Genomic DNA, 22,628 nt, shown 5'->3' with positions numbered 1-22,628 from the left:
ATCAAATGAAAACATCAAAGTTATTTAAAGCTTTTTCCACTGTTGGGGTAATTATACGATCATCTGATCATTGGTTATACAACAATAATTCAAACAAAGAATGTTTCATTATTCACATTGCATTTAATGATATGCAACTATATCAAAGATAGTTTCCAATGCAGGATTCTACAGAAATGAGTGTGTACAAAGGTGAATTTTAAACAGCTCCCATTAAGCCCCTCTTTCTGCCACCACTGTGATATGGGGGTGCAGATTACACAACTCTGGCCATGCCCATCCATTCCTTGAGCAGGTTCCATGGCCAGTCCTGGTAGAGCCAGTTGAGATGGGCTGCAGTGGGGGCTTCCTTCATTATGACATTCAGAAGAATTGAGAGCCTCAGATGTTTGGGTTGTATAATAGTAGGTGGGGGGTCCAATGGGGCAGAGAGGTTGGAACTGATTTGTAGCTGAATCTGGGATTCTTGGTTGAGGTGCCCAGAAAGAACATCTGCCCTAAGGATTGGACGATTCCTCAGGTATTTCTTCTTCTGGAGCAGTTCCTATGCCCTTTAATTTTTCTGCTGTTTTCAGTGCTCCGTCGACCACTTGACTCACAAACCCCAAAAGAGGCACTCCGATCTTATTCCAGCCATCAAGCTGTAGGAAGAAGAAGAGAGGGTAAGGCCAAACAGCTGCAGCAGTGGCTTTTGAACCCTTCCTACGTTGACTTGCCTATGAGAGAGCTCATCACCTGAAGCCCTTTAAAAATTGCATCAAGAAGGTCAGCTAATTAGCCCAAGAAAATGGGCAATAGTTTTATTCGAGCTATATCCAATGCTGTAAGCATGCAAACTAGGGGAGACTAATGCAACAGAACAACAGAGCATTTCCCCATTAACTGTCGGGATTCAAGCCTAAGTAAGTAGTAACTGGCAACTCTCCAGGCACCCGGCTTGATCTCCTGTTGACCTCCCTGTCTGCATTCCTCAGCAAGATCCAGGCAGAGATTGCGATAGGCGATCCTTCTCAGCGTGAGAACACCCCCCCTCTTTGTTGTCCCCCCCCGGCAGGGGAAAGAGATAGACAGAAACGTATTTACATGCCTTTTACAAAAAACATGGCTGCTCTCTTCAAACTCCAGCAGTCGAGAGACAAACGCTTCCTGTACTTCCTGTACAGCTCATATTACACTCTGAGCTAATTCCGGTGCTTCGCACTGTGAATTGACTGTCCCTCTGTTTCCCACGGACAGTCCCAACATCATGTGATGTTTTCAAGCTAGCAGCTCGCAGCTGCATTGCTTCTATATCATATCAGTCTGCCATCCGCCAACTCTCACCTGACAGCTTCTTAACTACAACCCCCACTTGTGCAGAGCTTTCCCCCTTGCAGAACTCAGCAGTGGGGAGAATGGGTTCTGCATGCATTGGCTCTGGCTCCCTTACCGTTGGCCTTCCTGTCTTCAGCCCCATCAGTCACAATGGGCACCAGCCACTACTGGCACATACACAGACAAATAATAATAATTAAAAAAAATATTTATACCCAGCCCTCCCCAGCCAAGACCGGGCTCAGGGCGGCTAACAACCAATAATAAAAACAAGTTGATTGAAATGCAACTTAAAAAACAAGATTAAAATACAACATTAAAACATCAAAACATTAAAATGCATAAATAAAATCTAAGCTTATGACATTAAAAATGAGGAGAGGGGCTTGGAAAATAATGATGATGATGATCTTGTTCAGAACATACCCATTGGATAGTAATTTTTATTTTATTTTTTGGAGCACTGTAGCAAAAAAATTGTATGCTACTCATCGTTTTCATGGTCTGTATCCAATGCAATAGGCACACATACCGGTGCAGGCTGATAAATCAGGATTGAATAAGGCTCTGCCCAACTTAACCTCAGTCACCCTCAGTCAACCTCCACCTGCAGGTCTCTTAAAACCAACCCAATGAATGATACAGCCTGTAAGCCTCCTCCCACTGTGCTTTTGTCCCAATAGAACTAAGTGTTGAATGGATTTGGAGTGTAGGTGGTTTGAGCCGACCCAGAACAGCTGTAGCAGGATTCCTGTGTTGTAGGACGTTGGACTAAATGACTCTCAGGAGTCCCTTCCAACTTTACAGTTCTATGGCAAATGCAACCAGTGTTACGTCTACTCACAAGACCTTTCTTGATCCTTTCGACCTTTCCCTGGAGCTCAGCCTGGTATTCATCATTACCCAAAACACCTGTAGTCTGAACCAGCAGCATTACAGATAGGAGGATGGGCCAGAACTTCATGATGGGTTGGAATCGGAGTGTCCTCTTTCAGCAGCAGCAAAAAAAGGAAAAGAAAGAAAGAGCTGCTCTTTGCCTCTGCTGTGCCTGAGATGGTCTCTCTGCCTGCCTTATATAGCCTTGTTTGAGCTTCAATGGGTGATGCTACCCTACTTCTGGACTAAAGCCAAGTGCCTTTCAGAAAGACAATTAAGCAGTTCATGCTGGCATGGTGAACACAGAGCTCATTGCCCAGGCTGAGTGAATTTCCTCGACTCTCTTCCTTGATTGTTTCTCCAATTCGTTCTGCTCTGGGTCCCACACACTTTGATAAACTGATAATTTCTGTGGACAGGTCATGCCCAATTTGCCACAGCTCCCCAGTCATTTTCTTATCTTGCCTCTCCCTCCTATCTCATCAATATGAATGAGTACACTCAAGTCTTGGTTCCAGAGTTCCTAGAGGCAACTGGTTAGCCACTGTGAGAATTGGATGCTGGGCCAGATGGACTTGAGCGACCAGGTTCTTCTTAAGTTCTGATGGCACGAAAGAGTGTGGAAGATCCTACATAGTGCTGTCAGATAAACTCACGAGCAATACTGTCAGGCTGCTGGGAGCGACTCCCGGCTGGTTGCCCAGGAACGTACAAAGACAAGGGAATGTTTCTTACTATCCGCTTTCTATTCAATATTTACAGAAAGAGGCTATAGAACCCAGCCTCTTGGAAAATGGCATTGATCTGAGTGACTCTCCATCCCCGTATCTATCCCACTTTCTCATTCGTCTCTCATATGGGTGCTGCTATGCACCCTCTGTCTTTGAGGTTTTGCTCTCCTACTTTCAAGGCTCGCCAGGTACTGGGAGAGGGGTGGGTGGGTCTGAAATGCTTTCTAAAGACACTGTCCATCAGCTGTCACCCCCCCTGGTGCTTCCTCCTCCTCCTCTCCCATTATTTCCCAACTTTTCCCCTCATCTGCTTCTGAGCAGTTTTACAACTCCCGGGGTAAATCTAAACTGTCTTCCTCTTCCTTCTCCCTGGAAAGGTCAAGCTGGGGAGATGGTCTCCACCATTCCTCCTCTGCCCAGTCCTTGACACATACATTGCTACACATTCAAAATATCGCATTCAATGGTTGGATAGGGAAGATATGAGCCCAGTTTCAATTTTAATGGAAGGTATATAGAAAAGTACCTTGGGTATGTGATGAAAGATATCAGTACCCCCAATGATAGTAAAAGAGAGCCAGCATGGTGCAGTGGTTAGAGTGCTAGACAAGAACCTGGGAGATCAAGGTTCAAATCCCCACTCAACCTTGAAGCTCACTGGGTGACCTTGGGATCAGTCCCTGCCTAACCCACTTCACAGGGACATGGGTGGCGCTGTGGTCTAAACCACTGAGCCTCTTGGGCTTGCTGATCGGAAGGTCGGCGGTTCGAATCATGCCACTGTATTCTGCTCTGGTCAGACCTCACCTGGAGTACTGTGTCCAGTTCTGGGCACCACAGTTCAAGAAGGACACTGACAAACTGGAACGTGTCCAGAGGAGGGCAACCAAAATGGTCAAAGGCCTGGAAACGATGCCTTATGAGGAACGGCTAAGGGAGCTGGGCATGTTTAGCCTGGAGAAGAGGAGGTTAAGGGGTGATATGATAGCCATGTTCAAATATATAAAAGGATGTCACATAGAGGAGGGAGAAAGGTTGTTTTCTGCTGCTCCAGAGAAGCGGACACGGAGCAATGGATCCAAACTACAAGAAAGAAGATTCCACCTAAACATTAGGAAGAACTTCCTGACAGTAAGAGCTGTTTGACAGTGGAATTTGCTGCCAAGGAGTGTGGTGGAGTCTCCTTCTTTGGAGGTCTTTAAGCAGAGGCTTGACAACCATATGTCAGGAGTGCTCTGATGGTGTTTCCTGCTTGGCAGGGGGTTGGACTCGATGGCCCTTGTGGTCTCTTCCAACTCTATGATTCTATGATTCTATGAATCCACAAGATGGAAAGGGCAGGCGCGAGGGATGCAATGTCCTCCTTGCTCATATTGCTTTGCTGTTTTCCAAGCACACTGACCTGGTCTCCTTCAGTGTGCAGGATTTTCTTCTGTGTACAGGACTGTAACAGAATAATGCTTTAAAGGGTTGCTGCTTTGTTTTGTTTTGTTTTGTTTTTTAAGAAATGTGAATGGTATGTTGTGTTCAACTAAGTCTGTAAACTGCCCATTAGCTATTTGATAGTGTTTGTGTGTCTTGCTTGCTTAACAATAGCAGTGTTGATGACAAAACCAGCCAAGGGTCTGATGACAAAAACTTAACCCCTGGTTGATTCCATAATGTAAGCTTTTTAATATGTTTCCGAAATTTTACTTGATTTTTATTATGTTTTATGTGTGTCGGGAGGCACCCAGAGTGGCTGGGGCAGGGTATAAATAACAAAATTATAAATTATTATTATTGTTCTGTTTCTAGAAGGGTACCCATGTTAATCTCTTGCTATGAAAACCCAAAGCAGCATGATAAAGGCTAACACACTGGTGTAAGGTTTCTTGGAGCAAAAGCAAATGTGGCACCTTAAATGTGTTACTTTTTAGGGTGTCACGAGAGATGCTTTATGTTTATTTTTATTTTCTGTGCACCTGCTTGCTGCAGCAAAATGTTCATAGGGCTAAAGAGGAGGTTTCTACCTGGTCATTCAGTACAGAAGTGCAGAAGCGGCCTAGATTAAGACAGGAACCGAAAATGCATCAATCAAAATAATTGAAAGCTTTATTGCTGCTGCCATAATTGATTGATTGATTGATTGATTGATTGATTGATAATTTGATTGTTTTTACTACAGAAAATGAAACAAGGGTTGCTATCTTTGCATTATGCTAATGTTCAGTCAGTTATATTAAAGTCCCTAGTTTCCCATGTAGGATTGTACAGAACGGGGGCTGTACATTGGGAAATGATCAAACAGCTCCTGTTAAGCCCCTCATTCTGCTGCTGCAGTGACCCGTGGGCAAAGGTTAGGTAGCTATAGCCATGCTCAATCTTCCCCTGAGGCAAATATCACCCTGCGAGAGCCAGCATCTCAGGCAGCAGAGTAGGCTCACTTCGCTGTAGTGTGTTTGTCATTGTGAAGGAAACCATTTCTGCCCACCCATCCTCAGAAAAGCAAGCATTCACCACAATCAATAAAACTCGAGAGTCTCAGGTGCACAGGTGGGGTATTAGTTGGTGAGTGATCTGTTGGACGAGAGAGAGTTGGATCTCTAGATCCATCTTTCATTCCAAAATTCCAGTGAAAGTGCCAAGGAGGAACATAAGCATGGTTTGAAGCATTTCCAATTCCGCAAGCTTGTTGTATTTTCAGTCATCACACATTAGCTGGTTCCATCTGGCTTTCAACTATTGTTTTGACCCCTTGAACGCAGCCTTGGTAGCTGCTTTAGAGAACTTCCAGGCTTCCAGCATCTATTTGCAGAAAGAAGGAGGAAGGTGAAAGCTTAACTTCTGCAACAGTGGCTTTTGAACCCTCTCTACGTTGACTTGCCTGCCAGAAAACATACTCCCTGAATTCCTTTTAGGATTGCATCAGAAGGGTCAGTGTAGTAGGCTTAGAAAACTGGTAGTGGGCTTCTTTGGGAGCTGTATCCAATATGGCTCTGCCCCCAAACCTCTTCCAAATCCAGAGAAGTGCAAGTTACCCCCAGGTTGATTCAGGGCAGGGTGCTCTGATTTGGAAACCCCCCCCCCACCCTGATTGATGCTATGGGGGGTGGCTGTGTACAGTGCCAGATTACCAAATAGGCAGAGCAGGCACTAGCCTATGGGCCCCATGCCTTTTAGGGGCCCTACAACAATAGATCAAAATTCCAACTCAACTTTAGGAATAACGTTCTGATGGCAAGAGCTATTGGACAGTGGACTGGACTCCCACAAGAGGTGGTGGACAATCCTTCATTGGTGGTTTTGAAGCAGAGGTTGGATGGCCATCTGCCAGTGATTATTTAGCTGTGATTCCTGCACTGCAAGGGGGTTAAACCAGATGACCCAACTCTACAATTCTATGATTCTATGAAAACTAGAATTATTTGGAACCATCTGTCCTTGCCTGTGGCTCCAGTTTCTGTGGGCCTCCCTGCCTTCTGCTCCACCAGGCTCACGAGACACCAGCAGTGTATCACACACAAACACAAAGCCTTTGCTTGAGGGCTCTTAAGAATGTTGTGAATCACTTGGATAAGTTTTTGTGCCACAAGTTTGTTAATAGCAATAATACTCAGAATAGAAAGAGTGTGCCTCTCACAATCTTATATGATCCTTTCCTGTACAAGCCACTGCTGAATACATTGCGGAGGCTTTGAAGGCCCCGTTCATAGGAACACAAGAAGCTGCTTTTACCACGTTGTTTCATCTGGTTCAGTATTGTCTGCATTGTCAGCGACTCTCCATACCTTCAGACAATCTATGCGCTACCTTGAGATTCCAGAGATTGAACTGGGGTTTTCTAAATGCAAGGCAGATGCTCTACCATGCTCCCCAAAAACACACATATTGCATTTAGCATTGCTTCTACTTGCCTTGTTCTTAGTGACTGCAAGAAAATTGATTGCTGCCCCCATCCTTGTCTTTGTCCTCAATCTGCTCCTGCTCCTCAGACTTGCTCTTATTCTTGTTTTTCACCTTGTGCTGACTTGAAATGCTGACATTTCTGATGGATCAGAATCAAAGTGTCCTCCTTCGGACGGCATAGATGAATAGAGGTGACAAAGAGCTGGCCCTTGTCGCTGCTCTGTCTGAGATGGTCTCCTGGGGGTCTCCAGAGACTGCCTGCCTGCCTCCTCCCACTCAGCTGCCCTACAGCTGGGGGGGAGACAGCAGTCAGACTGTTTGGGCAGCGCAGAGCCTGCGCATGCGCAAGCCACCACATCTCTCCCAGAAGAGACATGTGGCTTGGGCGTGCTGCAGGCCTAGCGGTGAGTGCCACCCAGATTTTGTCACCCTCCTCCGTGGTGACACCCGGGGTGGCCCGCACCCACCGCACCCCCCTTCCTCTGCCCCTGTCTCTGCCTTCTTCATACAGTCCTCCTTGAGATGGATGATGCTATCTGCTTCAAACTAAGTGAGGTTTAGTAAGGTAATAAGCCATTTCATGCTGACGTGGGGAACACTCAGCCCTTTGCCAGTGGATTTCCTCCATTCTCTTCCTTGACTGTTTCTTCAGTTCATTCCGCTCTGGGTCCCACACTTCCCGAATTTCACAATTTCTGAGCTCAGTGAGGAAATTGGCTCACACTCTTTGCAACAGCTCCTTTTCTTCTCTCTCTCCCCACCCCCACCAATCTCATAAAACTGTATGTGTGCATTCGAAAAATGCTCCAAAAGGAATATATTGAACCCACTGAAGCTACCGATTTATTTTATTTTATTTTATATTTTATTTATTTTATTTTATTTTTTACATCACAAGAGTCCAGTCTGTAAGTTACTATAGCGGATTTTCAAATCCTAATTAGAAACTCATCACTGCATTATTGTTCCAAATTCCACAATGACTTTCTAAAAAAATAAATAAATAAGGACATTCCTCATCTTATTTATAGAGGTATATTAACTTTTCAGCAGTATCATTAATGGATAGAGTAGCTCTGTTGTAGGAAAAGTATGCAAGTTGCATTGTGAACTTGTTGGGTTACTGATGTGGAGTGACCAGTACTCATGCAATTGACCAAGCCTAAGTTATTATGTCCCCAACAGCCATGTCACAGTGTTGCCTTCAGGAGGACTTTGATTCAGGTGACTAAGCAGTCCTCAGAGCCCCTTTCTCCACTATCCAGGCTTGAAGAGGTGTCTCTCCCAGAGCAGAAGAAAAGAAGAGCCTTCTGAATCAGGTCAATGTCCTATCTAGTCCAGCATCCTTTTCTCATGGTGGCAAACCAGTTGTCTGTGGGAAACCCACAGGCAGAATTTGAGCAGAAGAGTACCTTCTTCTTCTGAGGTTTCCAGTAACTGGTACTCAGAAGCATTGCTGCCTTAGACCATAGAGGCCGAGCCGAGCCATCATCCCTAGTAATAATAATTTCTTATTTATACCCCGCCCATCTGGCTGGGTCCCCCCAGCCACTCTGGGCAGCTTCCAACAAAACACTAAAATACAAAAACTTATTAAACATTAAAAGCTTCCCTAAACAGGGCTGCCTTTAGATGTCTTCTAAAAGTTTGGTAGTTATTTTTCTCTTTGACATCTGGTGGGAGGGCGTTCCTCAGGGCGGGTGCCACTACCGAGAAGACCCTTTGCCTGGTTCCCTGTAACTTTGCTTCTCACAGCGAGGGAACCACCAGAAGGCCCTCGGCGCTGGACCTCAGTGACCAGGCAGAACGATGGAGGTGGAGAAGCTCCTTCAGGTATACTGGACCGAGGCCGTTTAGGGCTTTAAAGGCCAGCACCAACACTTTGAATTGTGCTCGGAAATGTACTGGGAACCAGTGTAGGTCTCGGCGGCCGCTCCCAATCACCAGTCTAGCTGCCGCATTCTGGATTAGTTGTAGTTTCCGGGTCACCTTCAAAGGTAGCCTCACATAGAGTGCATTGCAGTAATCCAAGTGAGAGATGACCAGAGCACTCTGGTGAGACAGTCCACAGGCAGATAGGGTCTCAGCCTACGTACCAGATGGAGCTAATAAACAGCTGCCCAGCCATTGATAGCCTTATCCAGGGCCGTCTTAAGCATATCCGGCGCCGTGGTTCAAAGCTTCCTCCGGCGCCCCCTCCCCCCATTTCCCAGAGTTGTCCACCTTTTTTCAGGGAGGCCGGCGCTGGAGGAGGTGGGCAGCTGCTGGAGGGTGGCTCCTCCAGTGGGGAAAAGGCAGAGGCTGGACGTAGCGCCTCCCGGCTCAGATGGCCGCTTCTTGCTGTGGTGGCCATGGCAGACCGAGGCTCCGGTGTGGCACTGCTTCAGCACAGCATGGTGGAGGCGAGCATGGGTGGTGAGCTGATGCCGGGAGGTGCCACCTCCAACCTCTGCCTCTTCCCTGGTGCCCTTCAGAACTTGGTGCCCTGGCTTCCCGTGTCACTAGCCTCTATGGGTAAGACGCCCCTGGCCTATCCTCCTCTATGAATCTGTCCATTCCTCTTTTAAAGCCATCTGTGTTGGTGGCCATCGCTACCTCCTTTGGAAGGCAGTTCCATGGTTTAAATCTGCACTGAGTGAAGTAGTGCTTCCTTTTATCTGTCCTGAGTCAGTTGATATCATGCAAGTTCAATCCAAGCAAGGCAGAGAGCTTAAAAGCTCTTTACATGTCAGGTCTGCTTCTGTTAAACTAGCAAATAAAGAGCTTTTAAGCTCACTGTTCAGCAAGTAAGGCCTGCTCAGCAAGCAGGTGATGGAAGTATGGGGAGGCATTTCCTTCTTTCTCTCTGTCCTCCCCTCCTAGCTGTGGGAGTGGCTGCAAGGGTATTTGTGTACGAGAATTTTGGGTATACGTGGAACCCTTGGAAGGGAGGGAGACAGTTGTTTGTCAGGCAATAGCTTTTTCCACCTGCCTTGCCCTACTCTCCAGCCCTAGGCACCTTCAGAAGGCAGAGGCCCAGTATACCTGAAGGAGCGTCTCCACCCCCATCGTTCAGCCCGGACACTGAGGTCCAGCTTTGAGGGCCTTCTGCTGGTTCCCTCATTGCGAGAAGTAAGGTTACAGGGAACCAGACAGAGAGCCTTCTCGGTAGTGGCGCCCGCCCTGCAGAACGCCCTCCCATCAGATGTCAAGGAAATAAGCAGCTGTCTTATTTTTAAAAGACATCTGAAGGCAGCCCTGTTTAGGGAAGTTTTTAATGTTTAATGCTGTATTGTGTTTTTAATATTCTGTTGGGAGCTGCCCAGAGTGGCTGGGGAAAACCAGCCAGATGGGCAGGGTATAAATAATAAATTATTATTATTATTATTATTATTATTATTATTATTATTATTATTAATTTCCATTCTGAAGGAAATCAGCCCTGACTGCTCACTAGAAGGACAGATCATGAAGCTGAGGCTCCAATACTTTGGCCACCTCATGAGAAGACAAGGCTCCCTGGAAAAGACCCTGATGTTGGGAAAGATTGAGGGCACAAGGAGAAGGGGACGACAGAGGACGAGATGGTTGGACAGTGTTCTCAAAGCTACCAGCATGAGTTTGACCAAACTGCGGGAGGCAGTGGAAGACAGGAGTGCCTGGCGTGCTCTGGTCCATGGGGTCATGAAGAGTCGGACCCAACTAAATGACTAAACAACAACAACATTGTTATTATTATTTGTGTTCTTGTCTGGCTGGGATGTGTCCTCAACTCTGATAATGCCTCTTGGTTGCCTGGATGGAGGTGCGTGTGTGTGTGTGTGTGTGTGTAATCTAGCTTAGTCTGTAAAGGTAAAATCATACGGTCACCCAGAAGGAAATGCAGCCATCGGGCTGAGAATGGTCTCCTGCAGAGGGTACAAAAGCCAATTGAGATAGGGGGCAGAGTGGGCTCACTTCATTGCAGTGTGTGTTTGTGGAAGTGAAGGAAGCAGCTTCCGCCCACCCTCAATAACAGGAGGAATTTAACATAATCAATAAGAACCGAGAGTCTCCGATGTGTGGGTGGCCCGGTGGAGGAAAGAGGTCGGGGTTCATCTTGAGATCTATCTTTGATTCCACAATGCTGGCGAAAGAGTCACATCTGCACAGTTCAGACACAAGGTGTTTTCTGTTTCACGGGCATGTTGGTTGTCCTTCGGTCCCTTTTTTTGAACCCAAATAAATTACGGAATTTCTCCTTTGCACCTCGGACCATAGCTGAAAATTTCGCTTTTGCCCCTTTGGCCAAGTATTTTCCAGCCTTTACTGTTGCTGACATTGCTTTGCTCATCTGATTGGAGAAAGAAGAAGGGATGTTGAGGCCTGATTCCATCAGCAACCCTCCCTACGTTGACCTGCCTGCCTGGGGACCTCTCCCCCTGAACCCCTGTTAGAATTGCATTTGGAAGGTCAGTGTGGTAGGCTGAGAAAAGTGGCCGCGGGCTCCTTTGGGAGCTGAATTCTGCCAAGGCCTGATTCAAATCAGGCATATGTGGATGCCCCAGAGTCATCCATGACTCTCAGGGCAGAGTAGGCTTCAGGCAGGAAGGTGAGGCAGAACCTCTGAAACACTTACGGAGGCAAGCCCTGCAGAGAAGCCCCTTGCATAGGAATGGCATGGACAAGGCAAGATGGGCGCCTTTGCCAAACAGCTTGCAAAGGTGCACACTTCAAAAGTGATTCTCCCCCCCTTACCTTTAGTCAGTTGTGGGGAGGCACAAGCCCCGAACTACAGTGGAACGTACTAGCTCAGAAGGTGGCAGACTCTCCTTCCTTGGAGAGTTTCAAACAGAGTTTGGATGGCCATCTGCTGGGGATGTCTTAGCTGTGATTCCTGCATCGCACGGGGTTGGACCAGATGACACCTGGATTCCCTTCCAACTCTGCAGTTCTATGATTTTATTATTCTACTGCAGGAACAAATCCAGGACAGAACAAGCAGTTGCTTGGGAAATGACTTATAATGAAATAGGGCAGAGGACCAGAGGCATTCCTTCAGGGAATGGTACAGACAGAGGCTCCCAGGGGCCAGAAGAGCACATTTATATATGCAACTACAGCAACTCAGATTTTGTAAGCTCAGAAACGGAGGACGGGAGAGGTCCCAAGGAAGGAGGAATGGCAGCTAAAAATGATGGTGTATGCAGAGTTAGCAGGCTTAACTAGCAGGGTAAGAGAACAGGATGATTGAGTTTATAAAGAGGAATGATTTTTGTGTGTGGAATACGTGGGAAATAACTGAAAGCAAGTGAAAACATGAGCAAGATTAATGTGAATTCAACAGTTACAATTTTGTTTGAGGTAACATGAAAAGGAGGGGAAATTAGATGGTTGGAATAGAATATGCAGTAAGAGTGGGAAACTTAAAAGAACCATGGAAGGAGGAGAAGGGAAGTTGGTGTATTATTTTGTTTTATTGGTGGGTGTTTATTTGTGGAAATTCTATACACTGGAAACTTTAATCAAAAATAATATCTGATAAAGGCCAAGTAGTTGCCAGATTGGCCCAAGGCCTGATTCAGACCCTGCCTGGATTGAGGCCATAGGGCAGATGGGAGGCAAGAGCTGTGAACACTCCTAGGATCCAGCCCTACCTAAGGATTCTGTGGGTAGGACTGGGATTTTCTGGATGCAAAGCAAGCAGCACGACCGCTGAGCTCCCATCCTTCCCCAAACTCATCAGAACTGCATGTAGAATTGCCTGTACCCACCTGCTCCTTGAAATTTTCAAAGGCACCTTTCTCTCCCACTTTAGCTGTGTCTCTCTTAGCTGTGTCGCTCTTAGCTGTGTCGCTGTCATCCTCCTTGCCCTGAACCGAAATGCTCAGAGTCAAAACCAGCAGTGCTGCAGATAGCAGGATGGGACACAACTTCATGATGGGTCAGATTCGGAATTCCTCCTTCGGCTGGCAGAAAGGAATAGAGGTGAGGAAGGGTTGTTCCTTATGTCTGCTCTGCCTGAGGTGGAGCTCTGCCTTCCTTATATAGCCCCTGTTGAGATCTGTTGGGTGATGTGTTCTGGCCTCAAACCAGAAATAGGGAGAGCAATTGGCCATCTTTTTTTTTTTTTTTTTACTGATTTTCTTTTTTTATTATTATTAAGTTTCACTTACATAACCAAAAGAAAAAATAAAACGACAGTTACAGGAAAAAAAAGAAAAAAGGGGGAGGGGAAGGAAAAATATCTATACACAACACAAAAGTAATATCAATTTCCGTTACAGTTCCTTGTCTTATTCCTTGAATCTTTATATCTTTACATATTTAAATCTTTCCTCTACACACCTATTGACCTCCTTCCCTCCTGTTTTCGGGCTTCTTGATAAAAATTCTTTCTTTTTTCTGCAGCCAAAGGTTGATTTGGTTTGCACATCATAAGATTTGTATCAAACCTGCAGTGGTTTTTAAGTTTCTATAGTTTCCTTCAATATATACCATAAATTTGTTCCAATCGCTAATAAACTTTGTATTTTTTTGGTTTCTAATTTTTTGCGTCATTCTTGCTAGTTCAACATATTCAAATAATTTTGTTTGCCAATCTCTGACCGTTGGGATATTTGGACTTTTCCAATTTTGTGCAATTAATATTCTGGCCACTACTGTCGAATATTGGAATAGTGTTTTATCCTCCTTTTTTATTTCATCCCCGATTATTCACAATAAAAAGGCCTCTGGTCTTTTAGGGAAAGTGTATTTAAATATTTTTTTTAACTCATTATAAATCAGATCCCAAAATTTCTTCGTTTCCTCACAAGTCCACCACATGTGGTAGAAATTGCCCTCTTTAATTTTGCACTTCCAGCAGGCCTTATTTCCTGTTTTGTATATTTTTCCTAATTTTGCTGGTGTGATGTACCACCTATACATCACCTTTTCTAAATTTTCTCTAAGTGTGACGCATGCCGTGAATTTCATTCCACAACTCCATAATTTCAACCACTTTTCATATTCTATATTATATCCCAGATCCATTGCCCATTTTGTCATAACCTCCTTTATTTCTTCATCTTTAGTGTCCCATTCCAATAATATATCATACATTTTGGATAATAACTTGGTTTTACCTTCAATTATTTCAATCTGAAATTTAGATTTTTTCTCACTTATCCCAACTTTTTTGTCTTCCATCCATATTGCGTTTAATTGATGATACTGCAGCCAGCCTGTTAATTTATCTTTCAGCTCTTCTTATGTTCTCAATTTCCAGCCACTTTCTGATCTTATCAGTAGGTCTTCGTAGGTCAATCTTTCTCCCTCCATGTTTGCTTTTTTGGTTATTAAAATGTCAATTGGTGATAGCCACCAGGGTGTCTTCCATTCTAAAAGTTTTTTATTTTTCTCCCAAACTTCATATAGTGGCCCTCTAATTATATAATTGAAAACCCTTTATGTACCTTTTCTTTATTTAGCCACAAATAGGTGTGCCAACCGAACCTATTGTTGAAACCTTCTAGATCTAACAGGTCAGTGTTTTTCAAATTGATCCAATCTTTGATCCAGCAAAGGCAGGAGGCCTCGAAATATAATTTCAGACTTGGCACCGAAAATCCCCCTCTTTCTTTTCGATCTGTAAGTAATTTGAATCTAATTCTCGGTCTTTTCCCTTGCCATATAAACTTCGAAAGAGTTTTCTGCCAATCCTTAAACATTGTAGAACCTCTAATCACAGGGATGTTTTGAAACAAGAATAACATTCTTGGGAGTATGTTCATTTTTACTGCCGCCATCCTACCCGACCACGAAAGTTTCAGTCTGTTCCACGAGAGCAATTGGCCATCTTGTGTGAGGAACCTTGAGTTCCTTGCCAGGAATAGATTTCCTCCATTCTCTTCCTTGACTGTTCGTCTGGTTCATTCCACTCTGGGTCTCACCCTTCCTGGCTTAGACATTTCTAATACTGACTCCAAATTTGCATCATGCAAAGTTTGCCGCAGCTCCCCAGTCCTTTTGAAAAAAATAAGCAATGTTGCTTCCCCAACATACTTAAGAGGTACATTAACTTTTCAACAGTCTCATTAATGGGTACAATAACTCTGCTGTAGGAACAGTATGCAGCTTGTATAATGTGCTTGGTTGGTTACAGGTGTGGACTGACCAGGACACTGATGCAAGCCTAATTGCAGGACGTGGGTGGCGCTGTGGGTTAGCCATGCTGGCTACATGACCTGGAAGCTGTATGCCGGCTCCCTCGGCCAATAAAGCAAGATGAGCGCCGCAACCCCAGAGTCGGCCACGACTGGACCTAATGGTCAGGGGCCCCTTTACCTTTACCTGAGGTGGACTTGGAGTTACATGACTCCCAAGTCCTCAGTGTCCCCCTTTCCACTATCCAGGCACTATGTACAGACAAAAGAATAATGACGTCCGTTCTCTCCAGCTCCGAGAGAACAAACAGGCACAAGTAAAAAAGTACATACAGCGGAAGAGATAAGATTGTCTTCCATTCCCCACACACTTCTCAGACAGGCATGTGATTTACACCAATCACAAATGCAGCATCGGAGGAGGGAAATTGCTAAAAAAAACTTTCTCCTGAAGCATCTATGCCCTCCCAAAAGAGTCATCTGCAACCCTTAAATAGCCCATAGCTGATTCTGAACTTACAGCCTCCTGTCTGGTGGTGCAGTAGAAGCTACATGGAAAGAGATGCTGAGAGCTGTTCTCCAAAGGATTTGGAAGGCAGCATATTGACTACATCAGCCCCAAAGCCTGAAAGAGTTCTGCTACTGTTCTACTGGGGCTTGGCACTCACCCCGGAGGCGGGAGCAATTGTGAGAGGTTGGCAAGGAAAGGCAAATCAGGATCCTACAGATCTCTCAATGGGCCCTGCTAGCTGAGGCATGGAAGATGTTGCTCAGAAAAGAGCAAGAGGCATATGAAGGCTTAAGAGGGCTGCGGAGGCTTTCCTCTCCTGTGGAGGAACCCCCTCTGGGAGAGCTGTCTACGATTCCTAAAAAGCATCCACAGCTAATTCTGCAGTCACATCCTCCTGCATGTCTGGAGCAGGCAAAGCTACAAGTTAGTCATTTTGAGAGTCTGAAGAGCCACGTCTTCAAAACTGGATAGTGGAGAAGGAGTGACTAAGGTCTTGAGAGTCATCTAGGTCCAAGTCCTCCTCAGGGCAACTTTCCCATATGGATGTTGTGGACAATATAAGTTAGGCTTGGTTCACAGCATGTTTCACTGCGTAGGTCACTCCCCACCAGTAACCTACCAAGCTCATTAAACAACTTGCATACTGTTCCTGCAGCAGAGCTGTTGTACTCTTGGAAAATTAATGTACCTGTTTAAAACATTCTCAAAAGTACAGTACTTTCTCTGCAAAAGCCATTGTGCAGCCTGGAGACTGGAACAGCAACAAGGTGATAAGCCTTAGACATCTCAACAGAGTTGCTGTACTCCTTCATGTTGAAAAGTTAATGTACCTCTTAAATATACCTCTTAAGTATTCATTTTTGGACTGGAACAGAATTTTGCGCTTCCTGACTAATGGAATAATAGACTCACCAGGTGTTCTCTGAAACCTGGAGTCGGACAAGATGCTTAAGGAAGTTGCTAGCCACCTCTCAAAGAAATATTTGTAATGTTAACATTGTAAAAAAAGAGATTACAGCCGTAATCTATCATGTGAAAAATCCCGCCGCCCCCAAAACTATGAGCCACAACCCCAGAGTTGGCCACGGCTGGACCTAATGGTCAGGGGTCCCTTTACCTAGGTCAGTGGCCATCACTGCCTCCTGTGGGAGTGAGTGCCATAATTTAACTATCCACGGCATGAAGCAGTGCTTCCTATTACTCATCCTGAATCTTCTGACATGCAGCTTCAGTGGAGGCCCATAAGTTCTAGTATTATCAGAGAGGGAGAAAAGCTTTCCTCTGTTCACTTTCTCCATGCCATGTGGAATTTTATATATCATTGTCACCAGTCAGGCTTCAGGGAATCCAATCCCTCCCACGGTAGGCAGCCAAGTATTAGATAAACAAGGAGAGTTCTTACCAAGTCTTTTATACAATACAGTGTACCTCAGGTTAAGTACTTAATTCATTCCGGAGGTCCGTTCTTAACCTGAAACTGTTCTTAACCTGAAACACCACTTCAGCTAATGCGGCCTCCTGCTGCTGCCACACCGCCGGAGCCCGATTTCTGTTCTCATCCTGAAGCAAAGTTCTTAACCTGAAGCACTATTTCTGGGTTAGCGGAGTGTGTAACCTGAAGCGTATGTAACCCGAGGTACCACTGTATTCACAGAGAGAGAGATAGCAATGCCATCTTTCTTAGATAATGGCATTTCTCCAAGTTAAGCCCCACCCCTCCGTCTCTCCCCTTATACGTCATTCCTACGGTGGCTGATCTGTGCCTTCTACCTCTGAGCTCTCTGCTCTCCTACTTTCAATGACCTCCAGGTTCTGGGGGGAGGGGGGTGTCTGGCATGCTTACTAAAGATACTGAGTCTGTCAGCTGTCTCTCCCCTGGTGATGCTGCTTCTTCCTGCTCCTCTCCCATTATTTCCCAGCTTCTCCTCTGCCTTTGAGCTATGCCCTCCCGCAGACCACTGTCTTCCTCTTCTCTGGAAAGTTCGGGAGGAGGGGGAGGCGTTCTCCACCATTCCTCCTCCGCTGTCCAGTCCCTGACATCACCGCTTACTCATCTTTTTTAAATGAGTCCTAAATGAGGCAACCTTTGCTTGTAGGGGAGTCACTTTATTCCCTTCCACATTTTGGCTGCCCTTTTCTGAACCATCCTGAAAACCAACTCCAAAGATTCTCCTCTACTTAACTTGCTGATCTACATCAACAAAATTGAGCCCCCATCCAAACGTAAGTTGTTGGGTTTCCAGGAAGAGAGAATGCTCTTGTGCTCAGGTCTGGCTTGGCCCCTGTGAAGATGGGATGCTGAGCTGCATGGGCCACTGGCCTGATCCAGCAGAGCATTTCTGAGGTTATTATCACCCTAGTGGCAGTGGAAATATTGTGGGATGGGGAAATAGAAGGGAACCCCCTCTTCAGTACAGTTTTTCTTCCCCTAATTGGCCAGGGAATATCTGAGCCATGACAGCCTCATAACCGATTAGGGCCCCAGCAAACTCTGAAACTGGCCACGTGGAAAAGAGGTGTCTGCCAAGACCAGAGGTAAATGGTGTTCCAAATAACTTTGTTCCTGCTCCCTAGCCAACAATACCTTACAACCCAAGCCACTCCTGATTAAAAACAGCTGAGTGGCCAGGCACAAATCCAGATTCTTCCTTGCTCATGGAGGAAAGGGTATATAAAGAGCTGGTGCCATCACCTGGGACAGACCAAAGGAGAAGCTCTTCCACTCCATTGACCAGCGTGGAGCCATCATGAAGTTCTCCACCACCCTCTTTGTTGCTGTGTTGCTGATCTGGTCCATTATAGCTCTGGATGAGGTCCAGGCTGAGGATTCAGCCCAGGGCAAGACGGTAAGTAGAAGAATATAAGGACAGCCCTGAAGCTGGATCAGGCCAGGGGTCCATCTAGGCCAGCATCCTCTTCTCACAGTAGTCAACTGAAGGAGAAGCCCACAAGCAGGCCCTGAAGGTAACAGCCACTCTCCCTGACACTTGGGATTCCCAGGAACTGATATTCACAAGGGGTCTCCATCCTGTTGCCAAGGAGTTGTCATTTGCTGTTTCAAACTGAACATGGCCATCCAAGGGGCCTCCAATGTCCTGCTTCTGGGCTTCTTGTGGACTTCTGGATGGCCACACTGGGAACAGGATACTGCACCAGATGGGCCTTTGCTTGCTGTCTAGTGGGACTCCTCTCAGATCTCCTAAGACACAGGGTGGTAGCCAATGCTTGTCCTCCTCAGAGTAGACTCATTGAAGTTAAGAGGCATGGCTATCTTAGGTCCATTAACTGCAAGGAATCTACTCTGAGTAGTAATTCCTTTGGATGCAACTTCCTTCCTTCCTTCCTTCCTTCCTTCCTTCCTTCCTTCCGTTCCTTCATTCTTTCGTTCTTTCATTCTTTATTTCTTTCATCTAGAGTTCCATTGCTCCTCTTGCCACTGAAGAACTGCTATGGGACATATCTGGGAGGCCACTGTGATCACAAGGATCACTACCCATGTTAATAGACAAATTTATGCTTAGGCATTTCAATGGGTCTTCTCTGAGTAGGACTAGCACTTGCTACCAGTGGCATCTGAACTGGAATTGTTTTCAGATGTTGTTAGATGAGTTAATCCATTTATCTCTTGTTTTGTTCGGTGCCCCAGAGGAAGGGCAGGATATAAATATAATTAATAATTATGGTAATGGTAATAACAACTAAATCTCAACAACTCATAGAAAGCTGCCCTCTGCCAAATTGAACAATTGGTTCTTCAATGTTATCTATGAATTGACTGGTTGTAGCTCTCCAGGGGTTCAGTCAGGGCTCTTTTCTATCCCCACCTGCAGATGCCAGGGATTAGCTAAAAGGTAAAGGTAAAGGACCCCTGGATGGTTAGGCCCAGTCAAAGGCAACTATGGGGTTGTGGGGATCCTCTCATTTTTCAGCCCAAGGGAACTGGCATTTGTCCACAGAGAGCTTTCTGGGTCATGTGGCCAGCATGACTAAACTGCTTCTGGTGCAACGGAACACTGTGATGGAAACCAGAGCACACAGAAATGCCATTTACCTTCCCTCCGCAGCGGTACATATTTATCTACTTGCACTGGCGTGCTTTCAAACTGCTAGGTTGGCAGGAGCCAGGACAGAGCATCGGGAGTTCATCCCGTCACAGGAATTTGAAATGCCACCCTTCTGATTGGCAAGCCCAATAGGCTCAGTGGTTTGGACCACAGTCTTTGGTACCTTGGACCTTCTGCATGCAAAACAGATGTTCTAACACTGAGATGATGATGATGATGATGATGATGATGATGAATACCCCGCCCTCCCTGGCCAAATCCAGGCTCAGAGCGGCTAACATCAAACGTATAACAGATTAACATAAAATCAGGCAAACAATTGTAATACATCCTAAAATCAGATCAGGATCAAAATAAAATCCAATCAGATAGCAATCCACAGATTAGGTTTGGGGACCTTAAATGCTCACCAGGCCCAACAGTTTCTGCTGAACTTATATGGGTCTGTGAGAAAAATTGGGAGGCCACTTTCATGCAAGTTCTTATGAAAGGGGAGGAGGAGTCAGACTGAACCCTGACCAAAGGCCTGGCAGAACAGCTCTGTCTTGCAGGCCCTACAGAGAGAAGTCAAATGCTGCAGGGCCCTGGTGTTTTGTGACACAGTGTTCCACCAGGCCGGGGCCCTGGCCGAAAAGGCCCTGGTCCTTGTCAAGGTCAGTCTAATCTCGAGGCTCGGGACCTCCAAAATGTTGTTATTTGTGGACCGTAAGGTCCTCCATGGGACGCGGGTGGCACTGTGGGTAAAACCTCAGCGCCTAGGACTTGCCGATCGTCAGGTCGGCGGTTCGAATCCCCGTGGCGGGGTGCGCTCCTGTTGCTCGGTCCCAGCGCCTGCCAACCTAGCAGTTCGAAAGCACCCCCGGGTGCAAGTAGATAAATAAGGACCACTTACTAGCGGGAAGGTAAATGGCGTTCCCGTGTGCTGCGCTGGCTCACCAGATGCAGCTTGTCACGCTGGCCACGTGACCCGGAAGTGTCTTCGGACAGCGCTGGCCCCCGGCCTCTTAAGTGAGATGGGCGCACAACCCCAGAGTCGGACACGACTGGCCCGTACGGGCAGGGGTACCTTTACCTTTACTTAAGGTCCTCCATGGGGTATACCAGGAGAGGCGGTCCCATAGGCATGAGGGACCTAGGCCTACATTCCTTCCCTCAAACTCAAGTACAATCCTAGTCTTTGTGGTTCTCATAAAGGGGTGGTTTAAAGAGAAACAGAGGAAGCTGCCTTATACTGAGACAGTCCATATAGCTCAGTATTGTCCACTCTGAGGAACAAAAGATCTCCAAGGTTTAGGACAGGAGACCCGGCAAGCACACCTGGGAATGCCATTGTAGATTGAATTTGGGCCTTTTGGCCTGCAAGGTAGATGCTCTAACACTGAGCTACAGTTTGCAGTGGAAGGGGATAGTCTCTTCCACTCTTGACCAGAGGGACAAAGGTTCCACTCCACACTTGTAACGCGAGGAAGGGTGTCTGCAGATGCTGGGTCGTAATATCAACTATCTTCTTTTTGCTACCAACAGGGGGCATTGAACGATGTGATTCATACAATCAGGAAACGTGCCCCAAAGGCAAAGAGGAATGGAGTTGTGGCAGCCCTTCTTGTGAACGCGATGCTTAATTCTGTTGGAGATTCTGGCAAGCCTAAGGAATATCAGCCTGCACCAGACCACCCAGTGGCTATGTCATAGCAACATGTCCTTCCTGCCTGCTGCTGGCCCTCCTCAAGGCACCTCCACTTCTGCAACCAGACCCTGCGATGCTCCAGTTCATTTTGATCTAACCTCCGACCGCTCCCTCCTCCCAAAGATGCTCAGAGGTTCAGCACAAGGTCTTCAAACATCAGCCCATCACCACTAATTTCTCTCCATGCAGAAGGAACCCAGCACTGAGGCATCAATTGCAATGGCCCACTCAAAAAAAATAAAGGTCATCCAGCATTTCTCTGTGTCTGTTTTTACCTGGGATTAATGTCACGTCAGTTGAGTTTCAAGCAGAAGAGGTTTATTCACTAGGGCTGCCCCACTGAGCTGTGATTATCACTGGAGGCTCAGGTGGCCTTGGCAAGGAGTCCTTTTTTCCAGCTCCAACTGGTTCACCAGCTATGGCCCCTTTTGGACACAGATGACTTGACCTCTGTGCTCCATGTTCTGGTAACTTCCAGGCTGGACCTCTGCAAAGTGCTCTACATGGGGCTGCCCTTGAAGACAACTCAGAAACTTCAGCTGATTCATAATATATCAGCCAGATTACTAGCAGGAGTTCCATTTTCATCACATATAAACCAGATGCATCGGTTGCCCCTTTGATTCCAGGCTCAATTCAATGTACTTCCATTTGTGTTTAAAGCCCTAAAGGAGTCAGGCTCCAAATATCGGAAAGATAGTCCCCTTCCTTACGCTCCCTCTTGGCTGCAAAGTTGTGTGGGCTAACCAGCCTCATATAACCAACATGCTTAAGTCTACTTAAGGCATAAAGGGGTTAAGACCATTGAGTAAGCTGTCCTGCCAAGCTTAGCTCACCATGGGAGGAGCTAGGGAGTCAGGCCTATGGTTCTTCTCTCAGTCTCCCTCAGAAACTCAGCATGTAAAGAGGTCTGAGCTGATTGCTGAAGCTCAGATGTAGCATGGCCATTATTGTGTCCCTATGCTAATAATTTAGGAACTTTGGCCTGATCCAGCAGCCAGGCTCTTCTTGTGTCCACAGATTACTTACTTCTATGCTCAGAACATTGAGACATCAGCTTAAACCGGTCTGTCCTCATCATAACATACAGACATTCAGCTTTCCATTTTTATGGACAGTCTTCTCTCATAATGCTAGAACGGAGTCAGGGCTGTCCAATGAAGCTGAATGCCAGAAGATTCATAGAATCATAGAGTTGGAAGAGACCACAAGGGCCATCGAGTCCAACCCCCTGCCAAGCAGGAAACACCATCAGAGCACTCCTGACATATGGTTGTCAAGCCTCTGCTTAAAGACCTCCAAAGAAGGAGACTCCACCACACTCCTTGGCAGCAAATTCCACTGTCGAACAGCTCTTACTGTCAGGAAGTTCTTCCTAATGTTTAGGTGGAATCTTCTTTCTTGTAGTTTGGATCCATTGCTCCGTGTCCACTTCTCTGGAGCAGCAGAAAA

The 22,628-nt window shown here is 46.2% G+C and overlaps 1 long non-coding RNA gene across 2 annotated transcripts; it reads left to right on the top strand.

Moving 5' to 3' along the window:
• The first annotated feature begins 386 nt into the window (after positions 1–386).
• LOC310683977 lies at positions 387–21,395 on the top strand. Of its 2 annotated transcripts, XR_014514615.1 has the most exons (4): positions 387–520; positions 7,995–8,128; positions 12,586–12,755; positions 21,014–21,395. It is a non-coding gene; the product is annotated as an uncharacterized lncRNA (long non-coding RNA). The 2 variants fall into 2 exon arrangements; XR_014514614.1 differs by lacking the exon at positions 7,995–8,128.
• Positions 21,396–22,628: the final 1,233 nt, after the last annotated feature.

Source organism: Podarcis tiliguerta (assembly GCF_965153285.1).
Source record: "Podarcis tiliguerta genome assembly, chromosome: 8".
NCBI classification, from domain to species: domain Eukaryota; kingdom Metazoa; phylum Chordata; class Lepidosauria; order Squamata; family Lacertidae; genus Podarcis; species Podarcis tiliguerta.
This window is presented reverse-complemented; position numbering and strand designations above follow the sequence as displayed.